The sequence below is a fragment of the Hydra vulgaris genome, chromosome 10 (genome assembly GCF_038396675.1).
Source record: "Hydra vulgaris chromosome 10, alternate assembly HydraT2T_AEP".
Taxonomy (NCBI): Eukaryota; Metazoa; Cnidaria; class Hydrozoa; order Anthoathecata; family Hydridae; genus Hydra; species Hydra vulgaris.
This window is the reverse complement of record NC_088929.1, coordinates 18072501-18085766: the sequence shown is the minus strand read 5'-3', so window position 1 is coordinate 18085766 and position 13266 is coordinate 18072501. Positions and strand designations below refer to the sequence as shown.

Here is a 13266-nt window from a genome sequence, read left to right as displayed (position 1 = left end):
TATATATATATATATATATATATATGTAAAAAAATATAGAAATGTTTAGCAAAACAGTTAACAGAGAATAGCTTCCAAATAGCAAATAAAAATAATTCAAACTAAGATAAGTAAAATACTGACTTAGTCAACGACATGGTTGTGCTTCAATACCAACTTTTGTATGCATAATTGTGAACCGTTGTCGGATACATTTATCCAGATTCCATATGGGCAATCTATCTGGAATGTGCTATCAATAAGAAAGAAATAAAAAATATATAATACAGTCATTTATGACATAATCTTTTTATGACATAAAAAGTTTAAAAACCAAAGTTTAAAGTTTCACTAGTCTACTTAATATAAACATATTCATTTCGAAAAGATGAGGATTTTTCAAACAGTTAAACTTTTTTATATAATAAATTTTTAAACGCTTTGATTTATTTAAATTATTAAAATAAATCAAAAAAAAAATTAAATAATTAGGAGAATTAACTTATTTTTTCAAATTTAAGTTTCATTTTTGAGCCTGTCCACATTCTATTATCTGATTGCTTTAACATATATAAGATAATATTTATAATACTTGTACTTTAGATCTTTTTAAATAACATATACCTTTGATTTGGACGCTTTCCTTTTGATCGACTTTTAAAATTTTTCCCTCCATGATAGCAAGCATAATGCATGCTATAAAACAACAAATCGTCGTTTAAGGTTCGCTTAATGCCTTTTTTTCTTGCAGATGCAATAGATCTGCTTTCTCGTTTATATAAAGAAATGCTAAATTCTATTTCATAGTTCTTAATGGCTACTTCTAATTCTTTTAAAGAGTTAAACCTGTCACCAACATTTAAAGCCATTGTTAACGCGAATCTATGATTATTAAGGAATTTATAAAGATTAAAAATCAATAAAATGTCCCTCTGCGTCCGAAAGTTTGGACGTATCTCTAACTTTTTTTATTAAAGATACGTCTAGACGTACCCGTAGCCACTGCGTATATATATATATATATATATATATATATATATATATATATATTATATATATATATATATATTATATATATATATAGTATTATATACATTATATATATTATAGTTTTAATTATAAAATAATTTTAAGGTTGTTTTGTGTATTGTCTTTTTATTTTTTAGTATAATCTTCATCCGTTACTGTTGGTAAGGTTTATATATATATATATATATATATATATATATATATATATATATATATATATATATATATATATATATATATATATATATATATATATATATATATATATATATATATTGTTAATTACAAATAATTTTAAGTATGGTTTCAATTATTAAATAATTATACAGTTATGTTGTATATTGCATTTTTTGTTTTTTAGTATCAACTTCATCGGTTATAATGGGTAAGGTTTTTATATTTTTATTTTCATATATGATTTTAATTTCTAAATTATTTTAAGGTTGTGCTATATTATTTAATTTTTTCATATAAAGTTTTTCATATAAAGTTTTTCGTGTAACATTTTTATCATATAAGTCTATGCTATAGTATTTTATATTTTTATTTTTTAGTGCCATCATCATCGAAACAAGTTGGTAAGGTATAATCTAAACCTTTCAACATGATTGATATTACAAAATAAATACAAGATTTTATTTTTTATTTTAGTGCCACTTGCATCTGTTCCAGTTGGTAATGACATATATTTTCTTTCTTTGAATATTGATTTAAGTATTTTTTATTATTATTATTATTATTATTATTATTATTATTATTATTATTATTATGCTTTTTTTTCTTTATCTGTTGCACCTTGTAAGGCTATATATATCAACTTTTCCACATGAGTTTATATAAAAAAATATTTGCAATTTTTGTATGGTCCTTACTTCTGTTAATGTAATAATCACATGAAAGACTTTATTATAGGTTTTTGCTATACTTGGTTAGAAAGATGACATGTTTTTTACAGCCAATTGACTTATAGCCCCACATTAGTAGTTGTATAATTTTTTTTGTAATATATATCCAATTAAATAATAATTTTTGGTAAGAAGTGGAAGGGACATTAGAATGCCTCTTTCTTATGACATATTTGGATACGCCCTCCTTTATACTCCACTCTTTTATGACCATGGATGCACCACTAATGTATCTTATAATCTAGTGGAATATGTTTTTTACTTCTTTGTTGTTGTACTTTAAATATTCAATCAGATATTTCAAGAATTGATACATTTTTTGATATTATAGTACTAAAACATCATCAACATATCTACTGTGAGTTTTACATTAACCTCCCATATTTGGTGGTTGTCTGGTATGAATTTATTTTTTAATTAATTTCCAGTTTTTTAATTTATTTTTTAAATTTATTGTTCAAATTTTGAAAAAAATAATTTTTTTTTTTAGGTTGGGTGGAGAGGTGGGGTAGGGGGGGTAGGCAGGTGGTGGGCATACGCCCCTTCGTAATAGAAACACCACTTTTATACGTAAGATTGTATAACATAATTTTATATTGTGTACTAATTTTACTCATTATAGTAAAAATATAAATATTTAAAAAATCAAGTCGTTTTTGATCCTAGGGTGTGATACACCAATCGCCACCACACCCACCTCTATTGCTAACATTCACCTTTCGTATATTTTAGTGGTTTACTATAAATTTAAAACAACTTTTTTTGTGTATTTATATTGCTTATGTATTTAAAAAAAAATTTCTGAAAAAAGTGTTCAGTTTTATACGGGCGAGGTGGTGGTTTGGTGCCCCCTCTGTCCATCCGATACACCCACTGGTTAGAGTTTAACATAAAGTTGTAACCCACTCTTACACCTATTTTTTGACACCAAGATATTTGTATTTCGATAAGAATTGGCAAAGTTATGACAATTTAAGTGAAGAAAAACATTATTTTGACCACAGTTTCTTCAACAAATCCATATATAGAAAAATCGCTACTTAAACCGTCATAACTTTTAAACCAATTGTTCGATTTTGATAATTTTTTCACCTTTGAAATACTGTAATAATCCTCTTTCTAATGATATATAACATTATAGTATTCAAACAATTTGAAATTTTTTACTCACGTACCTAATATATATATATACATCTATATAGGTATATATGTAATATATATATATATATATATATTTTATAGAATACATTTATAATTGTTGTAATATATATATATATATATATATATATATATATATATATATATATATATATACACATAGGTATATATGTATTATTATATAGTATATATTATTATGTAGGTATAATATATACTATAATATATATGTATATATATATATATATATATATATATATATATATATATATATATATATATATAGATTTATATAGTTTGTTGGCTGTCGGGAGAGCGGGAGGAAAAGAGTGATTCTTACGCCAACACAGACGTCACTTTTAATTACTTTTGACTTTCGTCCAACATTTCCGTGTTGGACGAAAGTAAAAACCATTAATTTAATTACAAATTAATCGTTTTTTAAAAAAACCACAAAAACGCAAATTTAATTGACCAGAATGTTTTTAAAAACATTCTGAATGTTTTTATAACATTTTGAATGTTTTTAACAATATAAACAATGTTTTTATTTTTATTTTTTTTAATAAAATGTTTTTATTTTTATTTTTTTTAATAAAATGTTTTTATTTTTATTTTTTTTACTGTAAATCATGCGCGGAGTGTTGCTACATCGACTATCTTATAGCCTGACTCGCAAGGGAGTGCTGCTACATCGACTGACAAATAGCCTGACTCGCAAGGGAGTGCTGCTACATCGACTGACAAATAGCCTGACTCGCAAGGGAGTGCTGCTACATCGACTGACAAATAGCCTGACCCGCAAGGGAGTGCTGCTACATCGACTGAGGGTTTGGTTGGGGCTGGCAGTCTATCATTATTAAAAAAAAAAAATTCCGGTCTTGCATTTTAATTTTTACTTTTTGTCAACAAAATATCGAAAAAACTTTCGGACAACATCTAAGGGTTTATATATATATATATATATATATATATATATATATATATATATATATATATATATATATATATATATATATATATATATATATATATATATATATATATATATATATATATATATATATATTTATATATATATATATATATATATATATATATATATATATATATATATATATATGTATGTATATATATATATATATATATATATATATATATATTTTTATATAGTATATATTACTGTTACCCGCAGTATCAGGAATTTGCTAAATGCTAATATTTATATTTATTATTTGCTATTTATATTTTTTATATAATATTATTTGCCAAATAATATTATATATATAGCAAATAATATTATAACTATTAGCATTTAGCTAATTCCTGATACTGCGGGTAAAAGTAATATATACTATATAGCTCTAGTTTATGTATTGAGCACTCTTTAAAATATACATAATTATACATGATAATATAAAGATACTATTTTTAATATTTACATATATAGACTTATATATATATGTATATATATATATATATATATATATGTATATATATATATATATATGCGTATATATATATATGTATATATATATATATATATATATATAAATATATATACATATATATATATATATATATATATATATATGTATATATATATATATATTCGTATATATATTTATGTATATATATATATATATATATATATATATATATATATATATATATATATATATGTATGTATGTATATATATATATATATATATATATATCGTCACTGCAAAACAAGACTCATTCAAGGTTTTTAACGTTTGTTATATTTACTTTTAGTTAGTAATGTGAGTGAACAACAGAATAGCAATTTGCCTATGCGAAGAATGTCACCTGGTTTATCAACATTAATATGTCTCGACGTAAATAATGTATTTTTTGCTTTTGAATTTTAAATATTACATATTTTTTAGTAGTCATTATTACACTGTAGAGTATAAAAAAAGCCTCCAAAAAATACTAGATCCAGGGCTATAAAAGTATTAATCCACCGCTGCGCTCCTCAGATGTTGCTGTGGTATTAACTGACAATATATTTTTGCCATTGCATACCATTTTTAAAACATCTTTAGCAGGTTCTACTTGAAAGAGCTTCAGTGTACTTTTAATAAAATATTTTATCTGATCTTATGGGTTTATTTTTAAACTTTTCAGATTATTTATCTTGTTTTGATTGATGGACGAGTTGTTGAAGAAACAGTGAGCAACGTTTTCTGTTAATTGATGGCTACAGAAATGGATCAACAAAGTAAACAGTGAAGGTCGAGGAGGACAAAGCAAGGGATGAAAAACATGAATCTATTGTTTATGGTTAGTGATCAATAAATATTAAACATGATAATAGTTATGTTGTATAGGGCCATTCAGTTATAACATAAAACAATTTACTTATACACATGTAAGTTTTAACTTATACTTAAGTTATAACTGAATGTAACCCTATTTAAGGTTTTAACTTTTAGGAAACCCAAGTTGGCTTTACGAAAAATAGATAAAATTTGGTTTAAATGTAAATAGAATGTAATTGGTTTCATTTGTTGTCTTATTAATGATTGCCCAACAAATTTCTTTTAAACTGTAGTTAATCAATTTTTTAGGGCTACTAAAGTTTTTGAAATGTTTTAACACAAAGTTATTTAATAATATTTAAATGTATTTTTTTTACGACAAGGTGCAAAAGATGTTTCAAAAGCGGAAGTAAACGATCAAATGAAGTCGTGGGTTCGTAAATTGTACGACCGAAAAAAGTCAGATGGTGCGAGGATTGATTATGCATGCCACTCGGAACTTTGGGACAAAGGCAGTGATGCAAATGGCGAAGATAATGTCTAGATTATTGTATAACAGTTTTAATATTATCTGATATACATTTCATTTTATTGAATATGTTTTGTTTTTCACCTTGAAAATAAATTTAGCTTGAATGAAATAACAAACACATTTCAGTTTGCATTTGATTAAAACAATTTAAATAGCTTTAATCATACGTCGATTGCAATTGCAATCTTTTTAATACATTAAAAATAAACAAATTTAAGAAATTTTATGTTAACAATGACCTAACTAACTGCGTGCTAGTTACAAGTAGCGTTTATAATTCACTGAACCTAATAAAATATATCGTCGGATAAATGCTGGCTAAACTGCATTGGGCCAATGTAATCGGGCCAATGTATGCCCGGCGGCCATCAAGGAATCGGCCCAACGCTGGATGCCAACGTTGGGCCAACGTTACAAGAAGCATTGGGCCAACGTTGGCCCAACGCTGGTGTGTTAGCTGGGGTGTGCTCGGATAACTGCTGTCACATGGTCAGGAAGCCTGCTTGGCCTATTCTTATGTCGCCCTCTGGTATCTTTAGGAGGACACCCTATTGTAAAAAAAACTCATTTTTAAGTGTGAGTAATAGAAACGGATAAGTTGATTGGAGGGAGGGAGTGAGGCGTGGGTGGTAAGAGTTGAACATTTTTGTTTAACTGTTGTCCTGTTGTTACTAAATAAACAAATTTCTCGTGAAAACAAGTTTTTTTGTCACAAATCAAAGTTTTGGTAACAAAAGAATCTCTGTCTCTGCCCTTCCCATTTAATTAAGAATAGTCCACACTTACTCAAAAAAAAAAAAAAACATAATTAATCCTCCTAGTGATAGTGCTAGTATAGGCTATAAGTTAGTGAATATCTTTCCATAAACAGTCAGCCTTTATGACTACAGTTAGTCTAAGTTGTGCTTAATAGTTAGTTAGTCTAAGCTCTGCAGTTTATTAATTTAACTGTTATAAGTTGGTATTGTACTATTTGTATAGTACAGGTTGCTAGACAGTGTGAAAAAAGGTGTAATACACAAACATTAACTCGAAAAAGAGGTTCTACTGGATGTTTAGCCATAGTACAAAAAAAACAGTCAACTGGTATTATTACAGTCTACAGCTAATCAAAGTAAAAACAATTTATGATATTTTTGCAATACAAAATAAAACGTGACTACATCTAGTAACATGAACTGATTGTTATAATACTTTAATTTAGCAGTACCAGATCTAGTCATGATTAACTTTGTAATAACAGAGTTATATATGTATAGATGCCTTTTCAACAATTTATAATTATGATAATATAAACTATTATAATAATTATCACAATTATACATTTTTTAAATAGGCATACTTTGTGTAATAATTATATTTTGCTACTTACCTGTTGAGGTTAAGGCTTTATTGATGGTTTGTACTCTTCTGTTTGTAATGCCAAACAAGGCAATAAAGGGTTTGAAGCAGACTTTCTGTTCTACATAGGTTCCACCACGCAGAACTCGTACATGATAAGAATAGCTAAATTCATGGAACTGGGCTTCCCCTTTACGATGAGTAGGTCTTCTCTTTAACACTTTCTTTGTCGTAATAAGAGAAGATAGAAATGAGTCTTTATAATTTTGTCGATTCTGATTGGTTTAGCGTCGTCACATGCTTTACAGCGAGCAATGTGATCGTTCTTCCAGCGGACAGATAAACTTGAGAGCTAAATATCTGTGTAATTTGATTGGTTTTCTGGTTATATAGTCAATTATTATATAGTTTAGCTGCAGCCAAAATATAACAGGGGCAAAAAAACCTAAAAATGCAAAAATCAGCTTGATCGTTTTTCCAGTGTTTTTCCAGGTCTTCATATATATATATATATATATATATATATATATATATATATATATATATATATATATATATATATATATATATATATATATATATATATATATATATATATATATATATATATATATATATATATATATATATATATATATATATATATATATATATATATATATATATATATATATATATATATATATATATATATATATATATATATATATATATATATATATATATATATATATATATATATATATATATATGTAGAATAGACATATGTAGAAACAAGTTTTGTCAGTTCAATGTTTCTAGAATATCATGTTCACCTGACAGGGTAGCTAATCCAGCAAGCCTTTCTTGCTGCATTGACGTTTTTAAAAATGTTTTTATCCGTTTGAGTTTTGAGAAGCTTCGCTCACCGCTAGCCATGGAAACTGGAAGTGTCAAGAGGATTTATAAAGCTATAACAGTATTGGGGACACAATCTGTTAGATTACTTTTTAATATAAAATTTAGAAAATATAGTAGCAATGTACACTTTGCAATTCGTCTTGAAATTGATTTCAGTTCACTACATAGATCGATTGCATGAATATCTTTGGAGTCTCCATATTGAAAAGCTTTCTTAAGATTTCTCAAGCAATGTTCCATAACATCTTTGCTAGTTACACTCAGTAAACTGTGAACATCATAGAGAAAACCAAACAACGAACTTATTGTTTACATAAGAGTAAAACTTCAATCAATTGTATTGCTGTGTCATGTAAACCATTGGAAGAAAGAGATGACGCAGCTGTTGTGCTACTGGTAAACAGTTTGCAGCAGAAGCAATACACAGAGTCTTTACTTGCTGAATACTGCAGCCAATGCCTGCTAACTTCACCTCTATTGACAAGCCAGCAGTTGTAATAGTTTTTTGAAAATTTTCTTTGCATACTGTCCTTAGGAAAGTCAAACCGATTGACTTGTTTTAGTCCATGTTTGATCAAAAATTGTCGCATTTTATCTTTAAATACGATTCAAGTAGCTGGATTGCTATAGTTAGCATATAGGTAAGAGAATTTATCGATTTTATGCGCTTCAGATTATTTGTGTGTTGCGTTTATTACATTATGTAATTCAAACTCTTCTGATACTGTCATCTCATCGGCTTCCCTGGCTGCTTCAACTTGGTTGTTTAACTCATCTGTGCCATTTTCATTTCTCTGCGGCGAACATAGATAATTTAACAGCAAACCAACCTGTTTTGTTTTAAAGCTCCATAAATATAAATAATAACTCTCTATTAGTATAAAAACACAATATAAATCAGTTAATTTGTTACTATACTACTTCGTAATTGCTATCATAGAATATTTAATTAAAATTCTTACAATTTCTGAATTAACACGCCAGTAAAAACAATTTTCACAATAAAGTTAAACGTGCTAAAATTTTTTATAAATGAGTATATAGTAAGGAAAACGTTGCACTGTATTAATTACTACAAAACTTCATTCTGCGTGAAACGTATTTAAAAAAGTCACGTCAAATAAAACAAAAGTATCAAAGTTTTTTTTTTGTGTTTTATTTGATGCAATTTGACTTTTTTTTTAATTGACGATTTTGTTTTACTTTTGCAAATCTCCTAAATTTAATTCAAAAGAGACTTAAAAAAGATTTTGGCAATGTTTTTGATATATTTATTTATTTTTTTTTTTTTTTTTATTCAAATTTTTTGTTCTTTAATCCTTACAAATTCGTAAAATATAATAGAATCTTTACAGAGTAAGTAAAATTTAAAAAAAAAAAAAAATTACAAAGTTACGTTATACAAAAAAATATATAAAGTAAAACTGTAAAGTATTAGAAATTACTTCAAAGAGCGCGGAAAACTTGCAGAAGACCGACGGTCTTGTCATCAAGAAACCGCTATGCGTTACTAATATTTTTGGATGCTTTTTTTTTAAAATAAGTTTATTTTTATTTTTTTTTTAATTAAAAAAAAATGTTATCGGTTTTCGGCAGAATGAGAATAAAAATCCAAAATGCAAAAAAAAACAAAGAATGCAGACAAAAAGAGGTTTTTAGTTTTTTAATTTTATTTCAATACACATTTATATAAGTAGGTACACGATTTGCTAAATAGGTAAATTGCTAAATAGGTAATATATAGTCGTTCGAGTGTTGATAAATAAGCCTATTATTTGCTTTTGTATTTTTGTTATTGCTGTTGTTTTTGAGTTATTTAGAGTTTTTTGAGTTATTAGAGTTTACATTAGTTTCGAAACAAAGTTATATTTATACATAGTTTTAAATGTTTTTGGGTTAATAAAAGTTCATAAAGTTGTTAGTGTTTAAAATGAGATCTTTTAATAACGTTTTCAGAGTATTTAAGTTATTCGATTTTTCTAGTTGAGTATTTTTTGATATAAATTTATTATATAGATAAGGACCACGGTACGAAATGGAAAAGTGCGAGAAATTTGTTTTTTTAAAAGGTACGTTGAAGTTTCCCGTTCCTCTGGTATGGTATCTATTTTTGCTATTTTGGAAAAAAATTCTTTGAAAAGTAAGAAGGAACAAGTCCAAGTTTATATTTGAGCATAAATAACAAATTTTGGAATATATTGATTTGATATACATTTAATGCTTTCAAATTTTTTAAAAGTGGCTCAGCATGCGAGAGTCTATCCTTATTAAAAACTATTCTTGCAGCATGTTTTTGCTTTCGATATAGTGTGGTTAGTTTGGATCTATGAGTGCTCGCCCATTCAACATTAGCGTATATGTAGTAGCTTTGTATAAACGAGAAGTATAGAAACTTTAAATTATCAGGAGACAGTATAGAACTAACTTTGTAGAGGATACCAATGTTTTTTGATATTTTGGTATTTAATATATCTATATGTGATTTCCATGAGATGTTCTCATCAATAAGTATCCCAAGAAATTTAGTTGCTTGGGTTCTCTCTATTTCTTTAGTATCTATATTTAGCGAAGGTAAATCGGGTGGTATTTTTTTAAGGTTAGAAATGAAAAAGAATGTATTCGGTTTTTTCTGTGTTTAACGATACTTGGTTAGATTTTAACCAACTGTTTATTTTTTCAAGTTCAGTATTTGTAGTCTCATAAAGTTCTGTAATTGATGAGGATGCATAAAATAAATTGGTGTCGTCCGCGAACATTATGAAATCTAATTTACTTGAGGCTTTAGGAAGATCGTTTATGTATATTAAAAACAAAAGAGGTGCAAGAATGGAACCTTGAGGGACACCGCATTTTATTTTGAGTAATTTTGAAAATTTTTTTCCATGAGCAATAACGCATTGTTTTCCGTCTAGTAAAAAATTTTTGAACCAGTTTAGTGCAACACCTTTTATCCCATATTTTTCCATTTTCCTAATTAAGATAGCGTGATCTACCGTGTCAAATGCCTTAAATAAATCAACAAAGACTCCAAGGACGTATTTTTTGTTTTCAAAGGAGTCATTTATATTATTTATAAGATCAAGAATTGCGTGTTCGGTTGAATGTTGCTTTTGGAAGCCAAACTGCTTTTCATTTAGGATTTTGTTATTTGTTAGATATTTATACAGTTTATTGTATATTACTCTCTCCAAAAGTTTTGAAAATACAGGTAGCACTGAGATAGGTCTGTAGTTATTTAGTGTAAATGCATCACCGGTTTTTAATATTGGTATTACCTTAGCTATTTTTAATTTATTCGGTACGGATCCTGTAATAATTGAAGATTTAAAAATTTCATAGATTGGTTGTTTTATCTCCGGAAACACATTTACAACTATATAGCTACAAATATCGTCTATCCCAGGGGCCTTATTCGTCTTAAGCGAGTTTTTTGCAATTTCTAGTTCTTCATGGTTTAGTTTAGAGAAAATATTTAAACAGAAATGTTGGTTTGTGATATAGGTTTCGAAGGAGATATCAGGGCATTGAATTTTTGAAGCCATATTAGGGCCTATGTTTGCAAAAAAGCTATTGAAGTTTTCAGCGATAGAAGTTTTGTCGATATATTCAGTTTCGTTAACGATAATTTTATCGGGTAAATTATTTGATTTAGTATAGTTTTTACCTATTATTTCTTTCAATATGCTCCAGGTTTTTTTAATATCACTTTTGCTTTTTTGTAGTTGTTTTGAATAATATACTTTTTTTGAATTTTTTCTAATTTTTTCAAATAGATTTTTGTATTCCTTGTATGTAGTTAAGTTAGTTTCGTTTCTGTTTTTTAAATACTTGATATAGAGTTTTTGCTTTGTTTTTGATGATTTTCTAATCCCCTTAGTTATCCATGGGCAGTTTAGATACTTTAGCTTTATTTCTTTCTCTTCAACAGGAAAATGTTTATTGTAGTGATCTAGAAAAATATGTAAAAATAAATTGTATGCGGAATTTGTGTGTCCAAGGTTACATTCTTGATACACTTCATCCCAATTTACTACCGATAGCGAGTCTTTAAAATTTTTAATAGAGAACTGATTGATTTTTCTTTTATATACTTTGGTTTTAGGATTGCTATAGGTTCTTAAATCTTGATATAATGAAAAATAAATAGGAAAATGGTCTGATAAATCGGTTTTGATAATTCCTGTTTTTAAGGAAGTTTCGAGAAATGTATTTGTTAATATATTGTCTATTGCAGAGACGAAGGTTGGGGTTATCCGAGTAGGTTTGTTGATGATTGGAAGGATACATAATTGAAACAGATTATCAAAAAAGAGTTTAGTAACCGCGTTTTCTTTGTAGTTTAGACTGTTAATATTTAAATCTCCTATAAAGAAAATATTTTTTCCCTTGTCATTTATTTTAAGAAAGATTTTAAATTACTATTTTTTTTTTTACTAATTAAAATTTAGTTATATCACCTTCTGGAGGTCTATAGCAAATGGAAATTATAATATTTTTTGATTTATTACCCGTTATCTCAATAGTAAAGACTTCGCTATCAGTGTCTGAGATGGAGAGGTCTGGTCTTACTTTAAACACTTGATTATCTCGGATATACGTTGCGATCCCTCCTCCCTTTTTGTTTGTTTTTCTTTCAAAAGATAATAGTTTATAATTTGGAATTTGAAAATTTGTGTTCGTTTGAAATGATTCATCAGAACACCACGTTTCAGTTATGCATATCATACTGAATGAGTAGTTGCAATATATTAGAAAGTGTTTTAGTTTATCAAAATTTTTATTTATACTTCTTGTATTTATGTGTATTACAGTAAAATTATTTTTTAAAGTTTCGAGTTCAGTTTTAAAAGTTTCTATTTCAAAGTATTTCGAATCAAAATTATTTTGGTGAAAAATTTGCGCATCAAAGTCGTAAAAATCATTTAGTAAAATATTATTAGGAGTTTCGAAGACGTTGCAACGCAGCGTTTCAAAATCTTTTGTTTTGTGTTTGTTTTCGTTAGTCATTGCGTAAAGTGCGGTAAATTAAAACTTGCTAGCATAATAAAAAATGTACAGAACTGTTTCACATATCTCGACTTAGTTAAAAATTAAAATTATTTACGAAAATCTCTGACGAATATTTTATCATATTTGATAA

General features: G+C 26.7%; 1 long non-coding RNA gene across 2 annotated transcripts; it reads left to right on the top strand.

Moving 5' to 3' along the window:
- The first annotated feature begins 4804 nt into the window (after positions 1–4804).
- On the top strand, positions 4805–5940 carry LOC136086520 (uncharacterized). Of its 2 annotated transcripts, none has more exons than XR_010641389.1 (3): positions 4805–4927; positions 5220–5375; positions 5737–5940. It is a non-coding gene; the product is annotated as an uncharacterized LOC136086520 (long non-coding RNA). The 2 variants fall into 2 exon arrangements; XR_010641390.1 differs by having other exon boundaries at positions 4805–4936.
- The last annotated feature ends 7326 nt before the right edge of the window (positions 5941–13266 follow it).